This window comes from Macrosteles quadrilineatus, unplaced genomic scaffold (genome assembly GCF_028750875.1).
Source record: "Macrosteles quadrilineatus isolate MER2022 unplaced genomic scaffold, UCM_ALF_1.0 Scaffold_3__2_contigs__length_128488019, whole genome shotgun sequence".
Classification (NCBI taxonomy): Eukaryota; Metazoa; Arthropoda; class Insecta; order Hemiptera; family Cicadellidae; genus Macrosteles; species Macrosteles quadrilineatus.
Window position 1 is genome coordinate 62,447,131 of NW_026542596.1, and position 18,162 is coordinate 62,465,292.

The window sequence follows — 18,162 nt, forward strand, 5'->3', positions numbered from 1 at the left end:
AGATAGTACAGTATAACAGTGGCTAGATTAATCACATTCCCTTGCTTATTTCTAATATTCCTAATACTTATGGATTCACTGAAGATACATTTCATGTGTTTTTTTGTCCGATTTTGTTTGGGTGTACTGATGTCTCAAATTTTCCCTTACATTTTACGATTTTAAATTAATACGACAAAATAGAACGATATATTTGCAATCTGATTCGTATTCTTTGTTTTGTAACCAAAGATTAAAAATCTCATTAAATTATCCTTAAACGAGGGAATCAATTTCAAGCGTATCTGAAAAGACTTAATATTTTACAAAAGTACGAGAAATACGTTGTATCCTAAATCAACGGCCACTAAGGCAAATTCAATAGTTATTTATATTTATGTGGGATACGAGAGAAATGGATCTGTGGAAACGGTCTCGAGTGCACCAAAGGCAGTTTGCACTCGTGTTACACAATATTATATTTTCCCTACCGTTACTATAAATCATATAAATAATTAGTCTTTCAAACACTGTACAACACGTTTTTAGGTTAGGTTAAATCCAATTTTAACGAAATGGGAAACTTTAAGCGTTGCCAACTTATTTTCAAGCGTACACGGATTACGTGCATAATAAAATCACTGTTTTGTGTTGTTTGGTTGGAATACTGGTGTGCGCCAAAGTAAAAACTGTGCACCAAAGTACAGTAATGCTTTCTGTAAGGATATGTGCAAGAAAGTTGGGTGACTTTAGAAAAATGGTGATTTATGACGTTGCTAACATTATTTTCAAACACCCAACACAACGTCTCAAAAGACTGGTTGGCCAATGATTACGTACGATAAGAGGTCGAGTCCAAGGTCATGTGTTATCTTAACAGTTTTTGCTTTTCTGCAATCTTCCCTCGGGTCCACGTAGAGCTGTTGTGCGCAACGTTTTTTATATTTTATCAGCTGATAACTCTACCATCATTCTGCCACTGACCGACTACAACTGGTGTTATATCATCGTCAGAAAGAGTGAAGGAGACGTGATGCATTCAAACTTTGCATTCAACGAACTGGTGAAAATAGGATTACGTGATTGCCTCGGTTTACTAGAATGGTTATTTTCCTACAGCCACCCTACAAAGTGGGCTTTCTTGCACAGATTATAGTACAGAAAGCCTTACTTTGGCACACAGTTTTTACTTTGGTGCACACTAGTATTCCAACCAAGCAACACAAAACAGCGTGCTTTTATTATGCACGTAATCCGTAAGATGTTACCACTACGATCAGCTGGTGCAGCGTTTCCCTTTCGTTAAATGGTTGGATTTAACCAGATTTAACCTAACCTAAAAACGTGTTGTACAGTGTTTTAAAGACTAATTATTTATATGGTTTCTAATAACTGTATGAAGAATAATGTGTAATGCGAGTGCGAACTGCCTTCTTTGCTGCACTCGAGAAACTTTCCACAAATGACCTATTGTGTATAAATAAATAACTATTGTTTAACTATGTAGTGTTACTTTGCATTCGTGTTAAACATTATATTTTCCCCACAGTTACTATAAAGCATAGAAATAATCAGTCTTTCAAACAGTAAACGACACGTTTTAGGTTAGGAAATCTAATTGTTGAACGAAATGGGAAACAGCTGCAACAGCTGATTTTAGTCGTCGTCGTAGTATCTTTAATAAATTATTTTCAAATCAGGATACAACATCATAAGGGGGGTTAAAACAGGTGGCTACCTCGTTTAAGAATACATCGATAAGAAACTTGATGTTTGGAGTGTAAACTTGGCTTTTGGGTCAAACACCGCGGTGTGGAAGACATGCTTTCTCTTTGTACATGGCAACAAGCAATAGTCTATCTACTCTTAGAACATTCCAGTGCTTGTACGTAACCACTTGCTAAAATAATGTTGCCGTTTTTAGCTTCAATATAATATTATGATTAGTACCTGGGGACCGAGCATTGCTCGAGGCGTTTGATTTGTTTAAGAGGTTAAAAAATAAAACCCTATAAGTCTACGAATATTATAAGTTTTTCTACGAATAATTAAGCTGTAAAGTCAATTAATTTTCGGATAAAATTTCTGTAAAGTCATTCGAATTTAATTTGCTTAACACACTTTTCATGTGGACGAGCAATCTATTTTGAAAAGTTCTACATTAAACTTCAATATTGAAACTCATGCATGATTATATCATCTGTTGACCGTTATTGCGTTAGTCACTGGGATCGTGGAACATCTAAACTAACAACGCATCAATTCCGGTGGCGCATCGTCGAAAACTACAAAACGTCCTTTGGCTTTCCTCTAGACTTTTGGTTCAATATTAGTGTATAATGTTTTGCCGTAAACAACTTTAACTTTTTTGAACAGTCGTAATTATTCTTTTGGTTGGCAAGACATCATACAACCCAAATTTATTATATAATCAATGCTCAATAGCATTCTTAGGAATTTCCTTTTCCTTTGTACTGTATTTTGTAATTTTCTTCTGTACTGTAGATGATTTGTTACAAACCGTTTATGTTACAATTATTTTTTTTTACATTTTAGTAAAACTGCCATTGCTATTTGACAGTCCATAAGACTAAAATGTTAAAAATATTAAATTTTTTTTTGAAGTTTTTAACGAAAAACGAATTTTCCCAGAACAGAGCCTAGCATGGATTATTGTTTTTAGCCTAAAACTAAGATATTTCTAACAATTTGGAAGAAGAAATCATAGGAGCCGTTTTCGAAATCATTGTGTGCAAACGTTATTACTCTTAATATAGTACAGATAGATATCGTAACTCTTTTGTAAACAAAAAAATATTAATATTTTCAACACGACACGAAAGTACTTTGTGACATAAACTTTGGGAACTGAAGTTCAATGCGACCGCTAAAAACCGCCATTTTTTATTAGGAGAAAAAAATTAAATTTCAAACATAATTCAAGCATGAAGCGTGTAACGTAATACATAAACAAATTAAAAATTTAATATAACCAGGGAAGAACTGCACGTTATGTTTACACAATCATAGTGATTATAGTGATTATTTCTCCTCATTTGTTCAGAAAGCATCATTCAGTAAGGTAGATGGATAAATATACCTTTCTCCTTAGTTGCTCAACGAACTTCGTTTGCAAAACAAAATTTTCTCTTTGTGTTTGTGCAAGACAAAGACTTCTATACCGGTATTTAAATTCAAAATCGCGGGAAATTTTATATTAATGTAAAATAAATGGTATCAGCAATCTGACACATACTTTCTCCTTAACTTGTCAACAACCTTTATCATGGGTAAGCGGTGAGAGTAACTATGATAATTTTGTAGGAAAAATCACAAAAGTTGCAATAACTTTTGAACCATAATTGTTACAGTAACGGGGGTTGCATTATTTATTTAGAATTATAAGGACCATAACATATTAATTTTGATCAAAACCAGCTTTTCTAAAAATATCAGATTTATTTTATTATATGGGTTTTTATGGGAAAATAGCATAAGTTACAATAACTTTTGAACCGTAATTTTTACGGAAATGGGATTTGTTCCATTTTGTTCAGTAATTAAAGGATTATAACATACTAAATGTTTAAGAAAATCGTTCGGGCCATTTTCGAGAAAATCAGATTTTTCTGCTATTTTATAGGGTTTTATGGGAAAATCCCCATTAAAATTCAAAATGTAAAAAAATGAAAAAATGTTCAAACTTTTAAGGACTATAACATACTAAGTTAAATCAAAACCAGATTTTCCCTAAATTCCTATTTTTCGTTATATTATGGGGTTTTTATGGGAAAATAACATAATTTACAATAACTTTTGAACCATAATTTTTACAGAAATGGTTGTCATCCCATTTTGTTCAGAATTTAAAGGGCTACAACATACAAAATCGTACTGTATTTAATAAGTGCTGTAAAAGTTCCCTCTGCCTTCCGTCTTAACACCACTCACCGGACTTGACACTGAGCTGACTTTATCGCAAAACTGTCCAAGTGAACTTACAGTTGCTTGTGTGCAAGATAGATTAGTCTTGACGATATCGGGCGAATTAGTAAATATCGGGAGTTGTACAAGTATGTACCTGCTGACAAGCATATTTTTACTCGTTGGCAAATTCAAATAAAACTTAAATAGTGTATGATTTGATTTGACACAATGGTACGATGTTAACCCAGCGCACGAAGAATTTCCAGGGCGGGTATAATTGTGCCAACTGACCTGAGTCAGGTAGCCGGGTATTCCTGAATTGCGCCAACTACTCCAGGGAGCCACCCGATAGTCCTCTTTGACGATATAATTGAGTAGGTTCTGTTAGGTTAGGTTAGGATATTTTAGGTTAGGTTAGGTTAGGATAGGTTAAATTAATATATGTTAGGTTAAGTTAGGTTAAGATATGTAAGGTTAGGTTAGGATATACTAGGTTAGGTTAGGTTATTATATGATAGGTTACGTTAGGTTAGGATATACTAGGTTAGGTTATGATATGATAGGTTAGGTTAGGTTAGGATATACTAGGTTAGGTTAGGATAGGCTTGGTCAAGTTAGGATGACACGTAAACAAGGACATTGTCTGCAACTCACCCATACCTGGCTTGGGCTTGACGACCAATTTCCATACCCAAGACCCCAGTTCATCACTGACCTGTGTACCCAGAGCGTCTCTGGGTCAAGGACCCGCGAGTCTGGGAAGTGAAAGTGCGGTCGCGGAGTTCCGCAGCCTCTGGACACTCGTCCAGGCTCGGAAGTGGAAGTGGAACTAGTCTGGAAATTTGATAACACAGCAAAACCTGCTCGATTTGAATTTCGCAATGATTATGCAACTATTCTTCTGGAATGTTCAGGTCTTGTTTTGATTCTGTGTTTTGACGCCAGATATGTGTATTGGTGTTTTTAAGTTTATTTGTAAGGACAGTTTAAGCCCTTGTCTTTTCAGTATCCTACGTTGAAATGTTGACTAAGACGTCGTCCTGTAATCCACCTACTAGAAGGCCACGAACTGTGGATATTTATAGGCATGCACTGTGTATGCGATACTCCTTGGTGTGGATTAACGTCCGCACTAGTGAGTACTACGACGATCCGCAGTACTATCCTGATAATTAGACAAATTAGTTAATACCAAGGCAAAAATGTGGTTCGGATTCCACTAAACTGTAGGTCCCTTAGTTGCCATTAGCTTGGCCATTAGCTGTATGGGCTATTAATTAACAGCTGTGTCTCAGGAATATGTCGGAGTCACTAACAAGACAACAAGATCGCGCCACTCATCCTACACTCATCCCCATTCATACTTGGCTTAAAATGCCTAAATTAGTATGGTCGCCATTTCATAAGAAAGTATTAAGATTCCATTGAACTTTGCACGGTTTAAAAGTGAAGTCACATGAATAAATATTTTATGAATGGTATTATATTTTTGTTTCTGACTGAGACTAGTAGGTTATTCCCTACTAGTAATCTCCAACGTCGATCTTTTGTTAGACAACAAATCGTCCATTCTTTGGATACCTGTGTACCAAGTAAGGCACGCCTTGCCTGTGTACAACTTCGATGGTGACCCGTAGAACAACAATACTTGAGCGTTTTGTAATAATCTATGGTTTAACCAAGTGTTGTAGTAGATAATTTTGTCCTTTATTGATCATGGTGGGTGGGTGAGTGGTTGTAATTATTATAACTTTGGTGTACAACACTCCTAACCAAAATCGATTCAAGCTGGTTCCCATTTTAAACATACTTTAAATTAGAGGTCATAATAGAACCTGGTAACTATCTAACTTATCAAAACATTTAAAAAACATAGTTTAATCAATACAATTGGTTTATTCATTTTCCAAAATAAAGTTTTTTTTAATAAATGAATAAATATTTCACTATTCCCGACTCATATCTTCAGAAATATCTTGAAAATTTACAGACTGCTGGCAAATCCGTCTTTACTGTTCAATCGTTTATTTACATCAAAGCCAATTGTATTTCAATTGTTGCATTACAAAAACCAGCAAAATACACAAAACCACAAACAAGCAATGGTTTTGCTAGCATATGTTGTGTTGCTATGGTTGCGTATGTTGTAGCTTAACAATACGCCTGGCCTTGCTAAAGATTTAGTATTTAAATGCATGTTATAATGAACTCTATGAATTATTTACAAACAAAATTCAAATTACACTAGTCATTTTAGCTTGAGTAGCAAACCTGTGACTATGAATTTTGACGTGTTATGACTGTCAGCGAATTTCCCTATAGGGAAGTAGCTATTTCCGTAGGTGACATGGTAAGACCTAGGCCCGGGACCGATTTACTTTTTCATTTTGATGTTCCCAGAGGCCAAAAACACAATCCGTTCAAAATGGTATATGAATTTCCTATAGGGAAATTCGCTGACAGTCATAAAACGCCAAAATGGCGACATATTATGTGTGTGTGTGTGTGTGTGTGTCTGTGAACGTGATAACTTTTTTATCCGATTTTGGTGAAATTTGGCTTGAAGATGTTAGGCCGGATAACCTTGAATGAGTTCACGAACCAGTATGATAGGACCATGGTAACGGGGCTTTTGGGAGGGGGGAGGGTTTATGGGGTAAAAATTTATGTTTCTAATATTTTTTCCTAAAAACACAAAATTTCTCAATTTCTCTTCAAATCGATTTTAAAGACCTTACAAAACAAATATACTCCGTTCAAACAGCCGTGGCACCTGAGGGATTAGGAGGCCCCAAGGGTTTCCATATATTTATTGTTTTCGTGCGGTTATCGGTTACGTAGAAATCCCAAAAAAAATTAAATGTAAAATCCCCATGTTATTCTAACGGAGAATAAGTAAACGGTTGTAGTTTGCTGATTTCTTGATGTATGTTGATCACTCCCGGCCAATTTCTTTAATTTATACTAAGCTATTAATATTTTACAATAAAAAACACACGAATTGTATATTTTAGATGAAAATTAATATTTGTTCATTTATTTAATAGGATATTTGAGTTTCTATTTATTTTACCTTTCAACACATTACTAAATCGATTTATTTTACTTCCAATGTCAAAACCTAATACGCTAATACTGACGTATTTTCAGCTCATTTATTGCTCTGTGATGCGTCATTCAGCAGAATCGTATCAGTTTCGAATGATTATCTGATTTTTTTCAAAATGACGTAAATTGCTATTTTGAAATTGTATTTCATGGCAAGTAGGAGTTACATCACATGTTAATTATAAAGTTTAGGCAACGGCATTGATTTCCCCTCAATTGGGTAGGACTCATTAAAGTAAGCATTAGTCGACTTTCTAATTCTATAGGGGATTGCATTGTAAACATGTTAATTTTTACAAATACACAGACTTTCAATTTAACATATAGTTTCTACATTGTTCACATTTTTGTTTTATTTAGACTAAATACTGTAGACTTAGTAGTATACTAGTGGCATGTAGGGACATTAAATAGCTGAAATGCTAAACAAATTATTGTTATATACAAACTAAGGATTAAAATGATCTTACATACAGCAGCTCCTTCATTTTTAGATCACTTTAGTAAAAGCAGAATTGATCTAAATTATTAAATACTTTACATGAAATAATCAACAAATTTTGTTGATTAGTAAACGAAATTCACACACTCTAACAGAATTAAAAGTAGAAAAAGTTAAATGATAATGCTTGTAATCGCATGTTAACTGTAAACAAAGCAGCCGTTTTTCAATCTTAATGCATTTTAAATGGAAGACATTTTTAGTTATTTATAATTTTCTGGTAAATTTACCCGACCCCCTAGGGCCAAGACCTCCCATCATCCTGCGAGCTGTCAAACTCTCACAAATTTGATTTACAAAATCACTTACAGAATTAACAACACTAGAGGTCGTCCAGTGGTCGAAAACTCGACCAAAATTATGTAATGTACATACTTCTCTATTTTCACCCCACGCTTTAAATAAAACATGTGATTGGATTTCTTCCATTTGTTTTGATTTTCTGTTTATATTGCATTGTTATTTCTTCACCAGCATGGCAACCTATGAGGCCCATGTTATTTTTTAAATTTATTTTTCGTGCTTATTTTTGAGCCTCTTTTAATTTATGAATGGATTCTTCACATCTCTAGGAAAATATCTTTCTAACAGTATGCGTAGATTTTACTGCGATGAACACGAGCTGAGAAAAAGGTTTTAAAGAAACGTGCTCGCCTATTAATATATAAATAGATTTAACCATTTAACATAACTACGGCGTAAAGTGACATCTTTTCCACCCGAGCTCAAGTTTTACAATCGAGGCGAAGCCGAGGTCGGACAATTAGTGAGAAATGAAGAGACACTTTTTGCCCGTATGATGAACTATATTTTTCATCATATAGCACCATTATTTAGGCAAACTAAGTTACAACACAAACATAGTTCTTATGTAAAGATAACATCTCAGAACGACTTTCAACTTGTTTTCAATTTTGCTAATGAAAACAAGCAGCTATTTATATAGTAAGTTATTCAACTATTTATACTTCGTTCACAATACTTAGGCGGTTAGAGGGGAAGTTCCCTCGCCACTTTTTTGTATTTAATGCTTAATCAGCTGTTGAGGTTTATTTTTTTATTTACTTGGCTTATTATTATAGGTATTATTTTAATTTTTATTTGTTCAAGGGGGTCCAGTGGAGTGGATAGATGGCTTCCCCTAAACCACCTAAATATTGTAAACGAGGTATAGTCTTTTACGATTATGTTAGTGTACACTACGATTGCTGTGATAGGGTGGAAGCCAGTTGAGCGGAGCAAACACGATTTAAAATTTGTGCTAGGAGCTAGGATAGATACAACAAATTTATTTTGATGTTTAATTACTAACTATTTTATTAGTTAAAGTTATTAGTTGAGGGAAATTGTACATTTACATTGAACTGTGGGCTTACAAAGTTTTACATTATTTTTACCCTTGCAACCACAGCTTTCATTGCAGGGACTAATTTGATTGGGGTTGCCGGAATTCTACCCCAGACATCTACCCCCAAAAACGCCTACGTCATTTTGACGTCTGGGGGTAGACTATCAGTCACGAACTTTTAGGATGGATAAATTATTATTTATTTCAATCAACTCACATTTAACAGTTTACTTAACAGTTGTAATTAGTCAAAACCCCAATAAAACTGACACTGGAATTTTACCTCCGGTAATCTACCCCTGTGTCGGCTACGCTACGTGTCGGTTAAAATTCATAGTTGTATATATTATAGTTGATTTTATTAACTGGTAACCTAACCCAACATAACATAGTAAAAGATATTAAAAACTAATGATTAACCGGAGAGCCGTTGATTTACATATACCAATTAATAAAATCAACTACAACAATGAATCTTCCGATACGTAGCGTAGCCGACCACGGGGGGGGGGGGTAGATTTCCGGTGGTAGAATTCCGCTGCCCCTCTGATTGTTAACCAATTAGGCTGGATTGAGAAAACAACTGTAAGTCCTTATTTTGTACTCTGTGTGTCTGTACTCTGTACTCTGTGTGTCTGTACTCTGTATTTCTGTACTCTGTGACTATACGTTGCCGAACTCTTGATCAAGCAAAGTCCGTCAGTCCAAGGGAAAACTCTGTCTTGTCCGCCAATAACATATTTGTCCATTGTTTATGCCTCGACTTCGGTGGACAACAGCAAAGGGTCACTGGAATTTTACCCCCAGAGCAAAGCTGACATTAATATGACGAAGTAACCTAAGTATTCTGAAGTTTGTACGGGGCGGAATTTTACCCCTTTGATTTTGGGAGTAGAAAATAGAAAGAGCCAAATTAAGTAGCCCAATACATCTTTAATACTTTAGTATTCAGACAAACACCGATGATCAATATTTTTGTAATAAATAACTTGTTACATAAACATTCCAATTACAGTTTGAAACCAACTGTTTAAACCAACACTGAATCGACTTTAAATTGTTAGCATTTGCTGCTAGACTTTTTTACATTAAAACTTAATTTCTAAAAAATGAAACCCTAAAATTGGAACATACTCTTCCTTTCAAAATTATCTTTCTTCTAACACAAAAATCATATGGTTTATGGTTAAATGGTTGATTTGGAATCGTGAAATAAAAAAGCCCTGTCACGTTTTAATTTTTTTAACCCCACCCTATCATTACCATAACGCTACCATAACACATTTAAAATCGTATTACTCAAAATCGACCCACGTGTTTTATACTTATGTATTAGCTATCACAGAGCTAAACATTATTAGCTAACTGCTATATTTAATTCCAAGTCTTCAAGGACAGAAGCAATCTGACATGTTCAAATTGTGCAAATATCTTGAAAATTAATTGCACCATAGAATAGTCTAGAAGGAAATCCTTATCAGTATGACCTTGACCTAGGTACGGCCACGAGTGATAAGGCTGACCATTGTTCTGGTCATCGAGATGTCAATCTTGCAATTTCATCATTTTCTGTAACCAGACCACGTATATCATGCATTCTTCGTACAAGTGCAACTTTTTGCGACCCTCCAATATATAAACATGTGATCTGTGTCACCCTAATAGGTCACATCATGTACCGGTGGGTACAACTAGACGGCATGGCGGTACAACGAGATCCCTGATGGAGGCTGATGATAACTGGAGATGACTGATGATAACTGATGATGACTAGTCGAAATCGATCACCCTTGTAACATATTTTATTTTCACAGTTTTGTAAATGTTTACAGTATGTGTGTAGATATAATGAAAAAGAGTCAGTATACTGTTTAATTATACTAGTATAAATGAACAAACATTTTAGACACATCAATAGTATATTTAATATACTATTGATGTGTCTAAAATGTTTGTTCTTCGAAACCGGCAATGGCCCACTAGGGCTATTAGTATAGCTACAGAACAACTCTTTGTGCAAAGTGACAACAAATGCTGAAAAATGTTGTTAATTTCAGTGGTGTGTATGCTAATTAGTGTTTAAGTATGATTGAGTGATGTTTGACGAATGCCTTTGGTGTCCATACTCATGCTGCGTAGTATGACGTATCTTCCCAAATCATTAATCAATGAGTCGCCAAACGCAAAAACATGCGAAATTGGCTTTACCTTCACCTTGATAATAGAAGAAGCCTGACTTGCATATTCAGTGAAGGACTAAACCAAACCGATACCGAGAAGAAACTTACAAGTGTTGTTGGTCCGTCGTAAAATAAAACAACCGTATAATTGGGTTTATTCCTTGACTACGTGCATCGTGGGGGGGGGGGGCTAGTCGAATGAGGGGGGGGCTAGTCATATGAGGGGGGCTAGTCGAATGAGGGGGGGGGTTATTCGAATGAGGTTCCGTGTTAAATACTATAGTTACATTGTACAGTACTTGTACCCGCAGCCCCTTAGCAAAGGACTAAAACAATGAATTGACTCCTAGAGTTGGTTGAACTTCATATTTTCATCGCTAACGATTGGTTTAGCAATCAATTGATTGATCAACATTTTTTCATTGCTGCAATTTTAAATCAACAATTGTTTTACTAAATAGCACATTGACCAAATAAATATGTAGGCTATTAGAAACATACGATTTTACCACAGAATTTAAACAGTGCAATAAACTTATCATCCCGTTGGAACTTGGAAGCCGGTTAGAATGTACAAACGCCAACCGTCGTTGTATGGGTTGGTGTCATTTGAGTGCGTTGATGTTGGTTGAAATGTTTTACTCTAATTTTCTCCATAAAACCACAGAAAACGTACTAAAAACCACAGAAAACGTACTACTATAACCAACCTACAAATTCATGGGAAATCGGGTTAAAAACCCGACTTGAACAATTTTGATTCAATTTTTTTTTATGTTACAGTCCTTTGAACTCTAAACGAAATGGTACCCAACCCATTGCTGTAAAAATTACTGTTTTAAAGTTATTGCAAATTTTGTGATTTTACCAATAAATTATGAAAGTTACTCTCGGGTTGTTGACACGCTAACGTGAGAAAGTACGTCAGATTGCTGACACCGTTTAAAATGTTAAATTTTTTTACGTTATTATCATTAGTTTAAAATTATCATAAAACTATAGGGACAAATAAGTTTATTAATGTAGTCTTGGAGAAAGAATTATGGCCTTATGACAGCAAAAAAGAGTGTTTAACTAGTCTTAAAATACTGAAATACTGAATCAAAGCAAAAAATGTGGAACGCTTCACGATTTTGCGTGTCATCCTTGCGCAGGGGCCATGCTAATCTTCTCTGTATCGTTCCAATTTTAGTATATGTACTGCCGAAGCAAGTACGGAGAAGTGTTGAAACGGATGGGTATATATGCTGCTTATCTGTTGTCATCAAGCGTTCGAGTTGAGGGCGTTTTTAGCGGTAAATTTTACTATGTTACTGTAATATTTTTAGTGTAATTATATTACTTAACATTAGATTATTGTGGTCTTCATAGTCTAGTATACAATTCATAATCGTTTGCTAATTTGTAAATAATAAAATCAATTAACGAAATTCATAAGTTCTCGCGTTATAAACAGACTTTGATGCTAGTGCTACCTAGCGTCGGAGACTCAAACTACCAGGACGGGGTCGTTGTACGCAGAACGTTGCTTTGGAAGTGACGGAGAGATCGATACGGTGTCAAAAAATGTTTGAATTATTTTAATACACAACATTTTTTATTTTCAATACCTGAAACACAAATCCTTTTACCCTCATAGTAGTAATAGTTTTAGTAAAAAAAACAAATACAGATTTAATTCATGAAATAGTATTTAAGTTTTAATTATTAATGGGTTAAAAAAAAATCAGTAATCATTTCCCAACCCCCTATAAATTGGATAATTAATGTTGTATGTACACAAAAGTGTTTATCTTTGAACCTTTTCAACAATTCATTATGAACCTTTGTATTTATGTTAAGGAAGAAGAGGCATATTTTAGAAAATGTTCAACTTGTTTCAATTTAAAATTTAAAAATGGAGCCAATTTTAAATGTTTACATTAATATTCTATATGTAAACAAGTGTCTGAATCAGAACAATTTACAGCATCAAATTTAAGGCATTTTAAAATCCAAATTACTCTAATCCGACACACTGTTGTTGAAATCGGCCAATAAATTATCAAGTTTTGTCAATTTTAATACAAAAATAAAAATAGAGGAGACATTGAGCAACTTAATTGCTCAACATCAAAAGTTGAATCACTAGATGTCCATAATCCAACAAATTCAGGTAGGAAAAAGTCATGCGGCAGATGATATTTTTAAAAAGTAATAAAAATAAAACAAAAAACTTGGAATTAAGCTGCACTGGTCATTATAATCTATTTTACTACTCAGCTCTGCCCTATACCTCCTCAGGGGGACGGCCAACCAGGAGTCAGAAGAAAATCTTAAATGTAAGTATAGGTTGATATGCACATCAATTAAACGTGTTAACTAGTGAATCCAATGCCGCAAACCAAACCTAAACTTAAACGAACAACGGTCTTTATCAATTTCTCAAAATTAAGAATAAGATTTCTTGAATTTGGAATCTTAAATCTTTGAATGGCTGTAGTTTTCAATTCAGTTGTTCTTCTGAGCTCAAATATGAGGCATTGTATTCTACAGTACTAATAAAGACCATTAATTTGATGTGTGTATAACCATAGACAAAAGGAATCAAATAGACTGTCAGGCGTGCTGCGGTTACCATAGGTTCTGGGGCACACTGCTGGGAGCGCCGTGTAGTTACGTAGTGCACAACTACATGGCGCTCCCAGCGGTGAGCGCCAGAATCTATGGTAACCGCAGCACAGCTGGAGCTGACAGTCTATAAATTTGACTGTCTAGCCTATATCAAAATTCCATTTGATAAAAGAAAAGGCATGTGGGAATGGGGAATATCATACAGAATTTTGAAATGTTAGTTATTAGGTTGTTTGGTCAGTTTAGAACAGTATAACAACGAAACTTGAGTGTCCGTGACTAAAAAACTGCCGCCCTCCCCCGATCCCTGACATCAACATGACGTAGGAACCTGCTTGGGGGGTAGTTTTCCTGGGGGCAGTCTTCCGGCGAACCAGCTGACGACCATTACACAATTATAAACGATGAGCAGATGATAGCTGAAAGAACTATAAATGGAGACAAGATTGAAGGTGAAACATATGAAGACAAATTCACAGGATTCTCCACTTGATGTAGGCTATGAGAAACAATATTCCCCCTTTGACAGAGAATATTTTGTTTCCGAGGCATTACGGTAAAGTTGAGAGCTTTTCTCATCGACCAAAAAATTGACTGATGTATAAACCAAAAATAGTTTTGAACCGGAAAATAGTTCTGCTGTTTTGTTCATCACCCATTTTCTGTCTCATTGAGCACCATACTTTTATTTTTATGTGTAATATCATTGACTATACACAGAATAGACTTCCCATTTGATATAAAAGTTGGTGACCATGTCAACAGATTTGTCCATGTTTTTTTGCTTCAAATTTTTACATTACATGAGAAGTCTATTCTGTGTACAGTCGTAATATCTTCTTATACATACCAAGGGGAGTAGGAGACATTCCATTCCCATGTAAAAAGTTTTAGAGTTTTAAAATAAAAATTGATGTTTAATTGAACAACCAGTAGAGTGTGCTGTTGTTGATTACTTATGTTTTGTTGTGTGCATCGATTTTTAACTAAGCAAACCTAAAATGACCACTCACTGCCATTTAAAAAATCATAAAAATATAATTTTGACCTGTCATGTCATGGTATCATCCAATGTTCTATTTGCATATAATAAATCAGTTACAGCTAATCCATATAATCCAGTAAATTTGTATTTAAATTTATTCATAGCGAGGAAGTTTTGGGGTAGTTTTGATTTTTTTCCATTTCTTATGTATTTTGGGGTTCTGAATCCGATTCTGAGGTTTGCCAACAAAAATTCTTGACGCAACATTGACAAAAATGAAAAAATATGGGAAAAATTATATTTTTTGTAATATTTAGCTTATAACTCAAAAACTATCAACTTTTTGTTATTAGTCTACATTATAAAAATTAAAGTACACAAAATTTGCTACAAAATGCACCCCTAATGTGGTAATCTCCGATGAACCGTTTAGGCTCCAGAGCTATTTGAAAATTGGAACATTTTGTGTTAGTTTTTAAATTTCTCCAATTATTCTGTCAATGACATATATTCATTGTATATGCCCAGGCAAAGGTCTTATATAAATCCAAAGTGTTAAAATTGATTAATTTTGTGTTACTGAACCGTTGACTTTTTATTTAGTGTACAGAAAAGTTACACGAACTGTTGCCGTTTAAATTATCCTCGCTCAGAGGGTTGTAATGAGGCAGGTTCTGGCAAACGTTTCAATGCATTATTTGTGAGCATTCTAGCTTGTTCATCTGGGCAATTAAAAAAAGGTTAAAAGTTAAAAAAATTACACATAATTATAAGTGATACCAAAATCAAAACTATCAAAATTAAATAACACCAATCTATTAATCATGTAATATCGTATGCACCTGATGACGTGATATTTAGATATATACGTAAATAATAAAATGTTATGTAGGCATATACTGTTGCTAAGCATTTATATTTTGTGTAGATTTAACAAGTTAATAAATAAAGGAATGTGCGTTTGGTACTATACTTACTTTCTTACTTACTTAGACTCTAGCATCACAGTCCATTGTACATCCTCAATCGTATTGGCACCCACCCATTATAAAATTTTCTGTGTAAAATTTCAAGACCGATGCATGGCTTAGAGTGATTGGCACTGTTACCATAGGCCAATACTAATTTTTTCACCCCCATTCATTCACCCGAATGTAAATGTAAACTCTAAGCGAGTTATGTCCACAAAGCTGCTTGAGTTGGGGGCAGTGAGGCAACGTTGGATTTAGTTTTCTAGCCAAAATTTGTATTGACTATCTTAAGTCAATTAACCCTTACCACTCTCATGTAGGCCTATGCCCTACACCCTAGGACCTACAATCTATCAAATCTACACACAATGTAAATGCTTAGCAACAGTATATGCCTACATAACATTTTATTATTTACGTATAACTTAATATCACGTCATCAGGTGCATAAGATATTACATGATTAATAGATTGGTGTTATTTAATTTTGATAGTTTTGATTTTGGTATCACTTATTATTATGTGTAATTTTTTTTACTTTTAACCTTTTTTTAATTGCCCAGATGAACAAGCTAGAATGCTCACAAATAATGCATCGAAACGTTTGCCAGAACCTGCCTCATTACAACCCTCTGAGTGAGGATAATTTAAACGGCAACAGTTCGTGTAACTTTTCTGTATACTAAATAAAAAGTCAACGGTTCAGTAACACAAAATTAATCAATTTTAACACTTTGGATTTATATAAGACCTTTGCCTGGGCATATACAATGAATATATGTCATTGACAGAATAATTGGAGAAATTTAAAAACTAACACAAAATGTTCCAATTTTCAAATAGCTCTGGAGCCTAAACGGTTCATCGGAGATTACCACATTAGGGGTGCATTTTGTAGCAAATTTTGTGTTCTTTAATTTTTATAATATAGACTAATAACAAAAAGTTGATAGTTTTTTAGTTATAAGCTAAATATTACAAAAAATATAATTTTTTCCATATTTTTCTCATTTTTGTCAATGTTGCGTCAAGAACTTTTGTTGGCAAACCTCAGATTCGGATTCAGCACCCCAAAATACATAAGAAATGGAAAAAATCAAAACTACCCCAAAACTTTCCTGGTAAAAACACAAATTAACTGAATTACATATAGGTGGGATTTCTACCCTAGTATATAAAAAATGTCAATGCACACTCTTACACATTTTTACTGCTCATTCTTGGTTTTTCACCCCTAAAACTATTCTACTTCAGTTTTGGATAACACAATTTCAAATTACCAAAGTTCCACTGTTCTATGTGCGTACGTGATGAGCATCATGTCATCTCACCTCCAGAATATGGAGGTGTGGCAATTGGCAGGTCATGAACTAATGATAAACATAAGACTTTGAAGTTCGACTTTGGTATGCAGTATCTTCTAGCTGACCCTCCCCTCCATACCTCAAAGTCCGTAAGTTTGATTGACGTACATTGTTTTTATTTTCGTTTGCCAAAACAGATTTGTATTCAAACAAATTTTAAATGTCACTAATAATGGTCAGTGCCGTATTGGCACGTAGAGGAAGCATGATATTGATAAACAGACTTTCATGACCTTAGCAAAGATAAAGTTGTGAACATTGAGTGTGTAAATCATGAGTAACCAGTGTTACATACAGGGAGTGATAAAAAAATTATAACTTTCACAACTCTTGCGCTGTGATATATCACCACAAGAATGAAAACGAAACTTTGAAAGGTGTCATGCTGAAAGGAGTCTGTCTAAGGTCTTTATATTTAAAAACATGCAGCTGCGAAATTCACATGCGGTTTGGAACTTGCGGCGCCGCAGGTTTTTTATATCAACTCTGGAGAAAAAAGTGCTGCCAAAACTAATTTCACTAGTCAGTTCCGTCAGTGCAAGTAACTGGGGAGGGTTGGTAGCACTGACAGCGGTTGCTACCAGCGCTGCAGTGCATTAAAAGCTCCCATAAGACTCAATGTACCTACAGCCGCAAAGAAAAACTGCGTTTCCTATAGGTCTGCCGCACTGGACTTGTGGGCCGCAACTATTGTACAGGCTGCACCGCAGTGAGCACCCATATGAGTCAATCTAATTACAGAATTGCAGTCATCTGCGGCTGCCGCAGATGCATAAAAGGGGCTTTAAACCTAAACTTTGATTTGTCATAGATTAATTAAGTGAGCTACGTCAGGGACATCTTCCGAAGATGTAGAAAGACGTCTGCCGAGGCTGGTAATAACACATTTAATAAGATATGTAATTTAAAAAGGATTAAATGTATCTTTAGTTTAGCTAAAAATGGTGAAACCTATGACAACCTATCAATATAGCGTTCATATAGTTGTTTTGTGGATCTGTTCTTCTATGAAAGTGTTAAGTGATGTCGCTAACTGAGCAATCAAGACACTTTCATGGATTGAAGTGAGAAATATATTCTACAGTATTAATGAACTCACGGAGTAATATTGAGGAATGAAGTAAAACTAGGAGAAAACACCATTTAAAAGTAAGTGTATACAATTTATTCAATATATACAAACAA

The 18,162-nt window shown here is 34.6% G+C and overlaps 1 non-coding gene across 1 annotated transcript; it reads right to left on the reverse strand.

The window, feature by feature from the left end:
* Window positions 1-12,153: 12,153 nt before the first annotated feature.
* LOC128991190 (U6 spliceosomal RNA) lies at window positions 12,154-12,260 on the reverse strand. The gene has a single exon (XR_008490612.1). It is a non-coding gene; the product is annotated as a U6 spliceosomal RNA (small nuclear RNA).
* Between the last annotated feature and the right edge of the window lie 5,902 nt (window positions 12,261-18,162).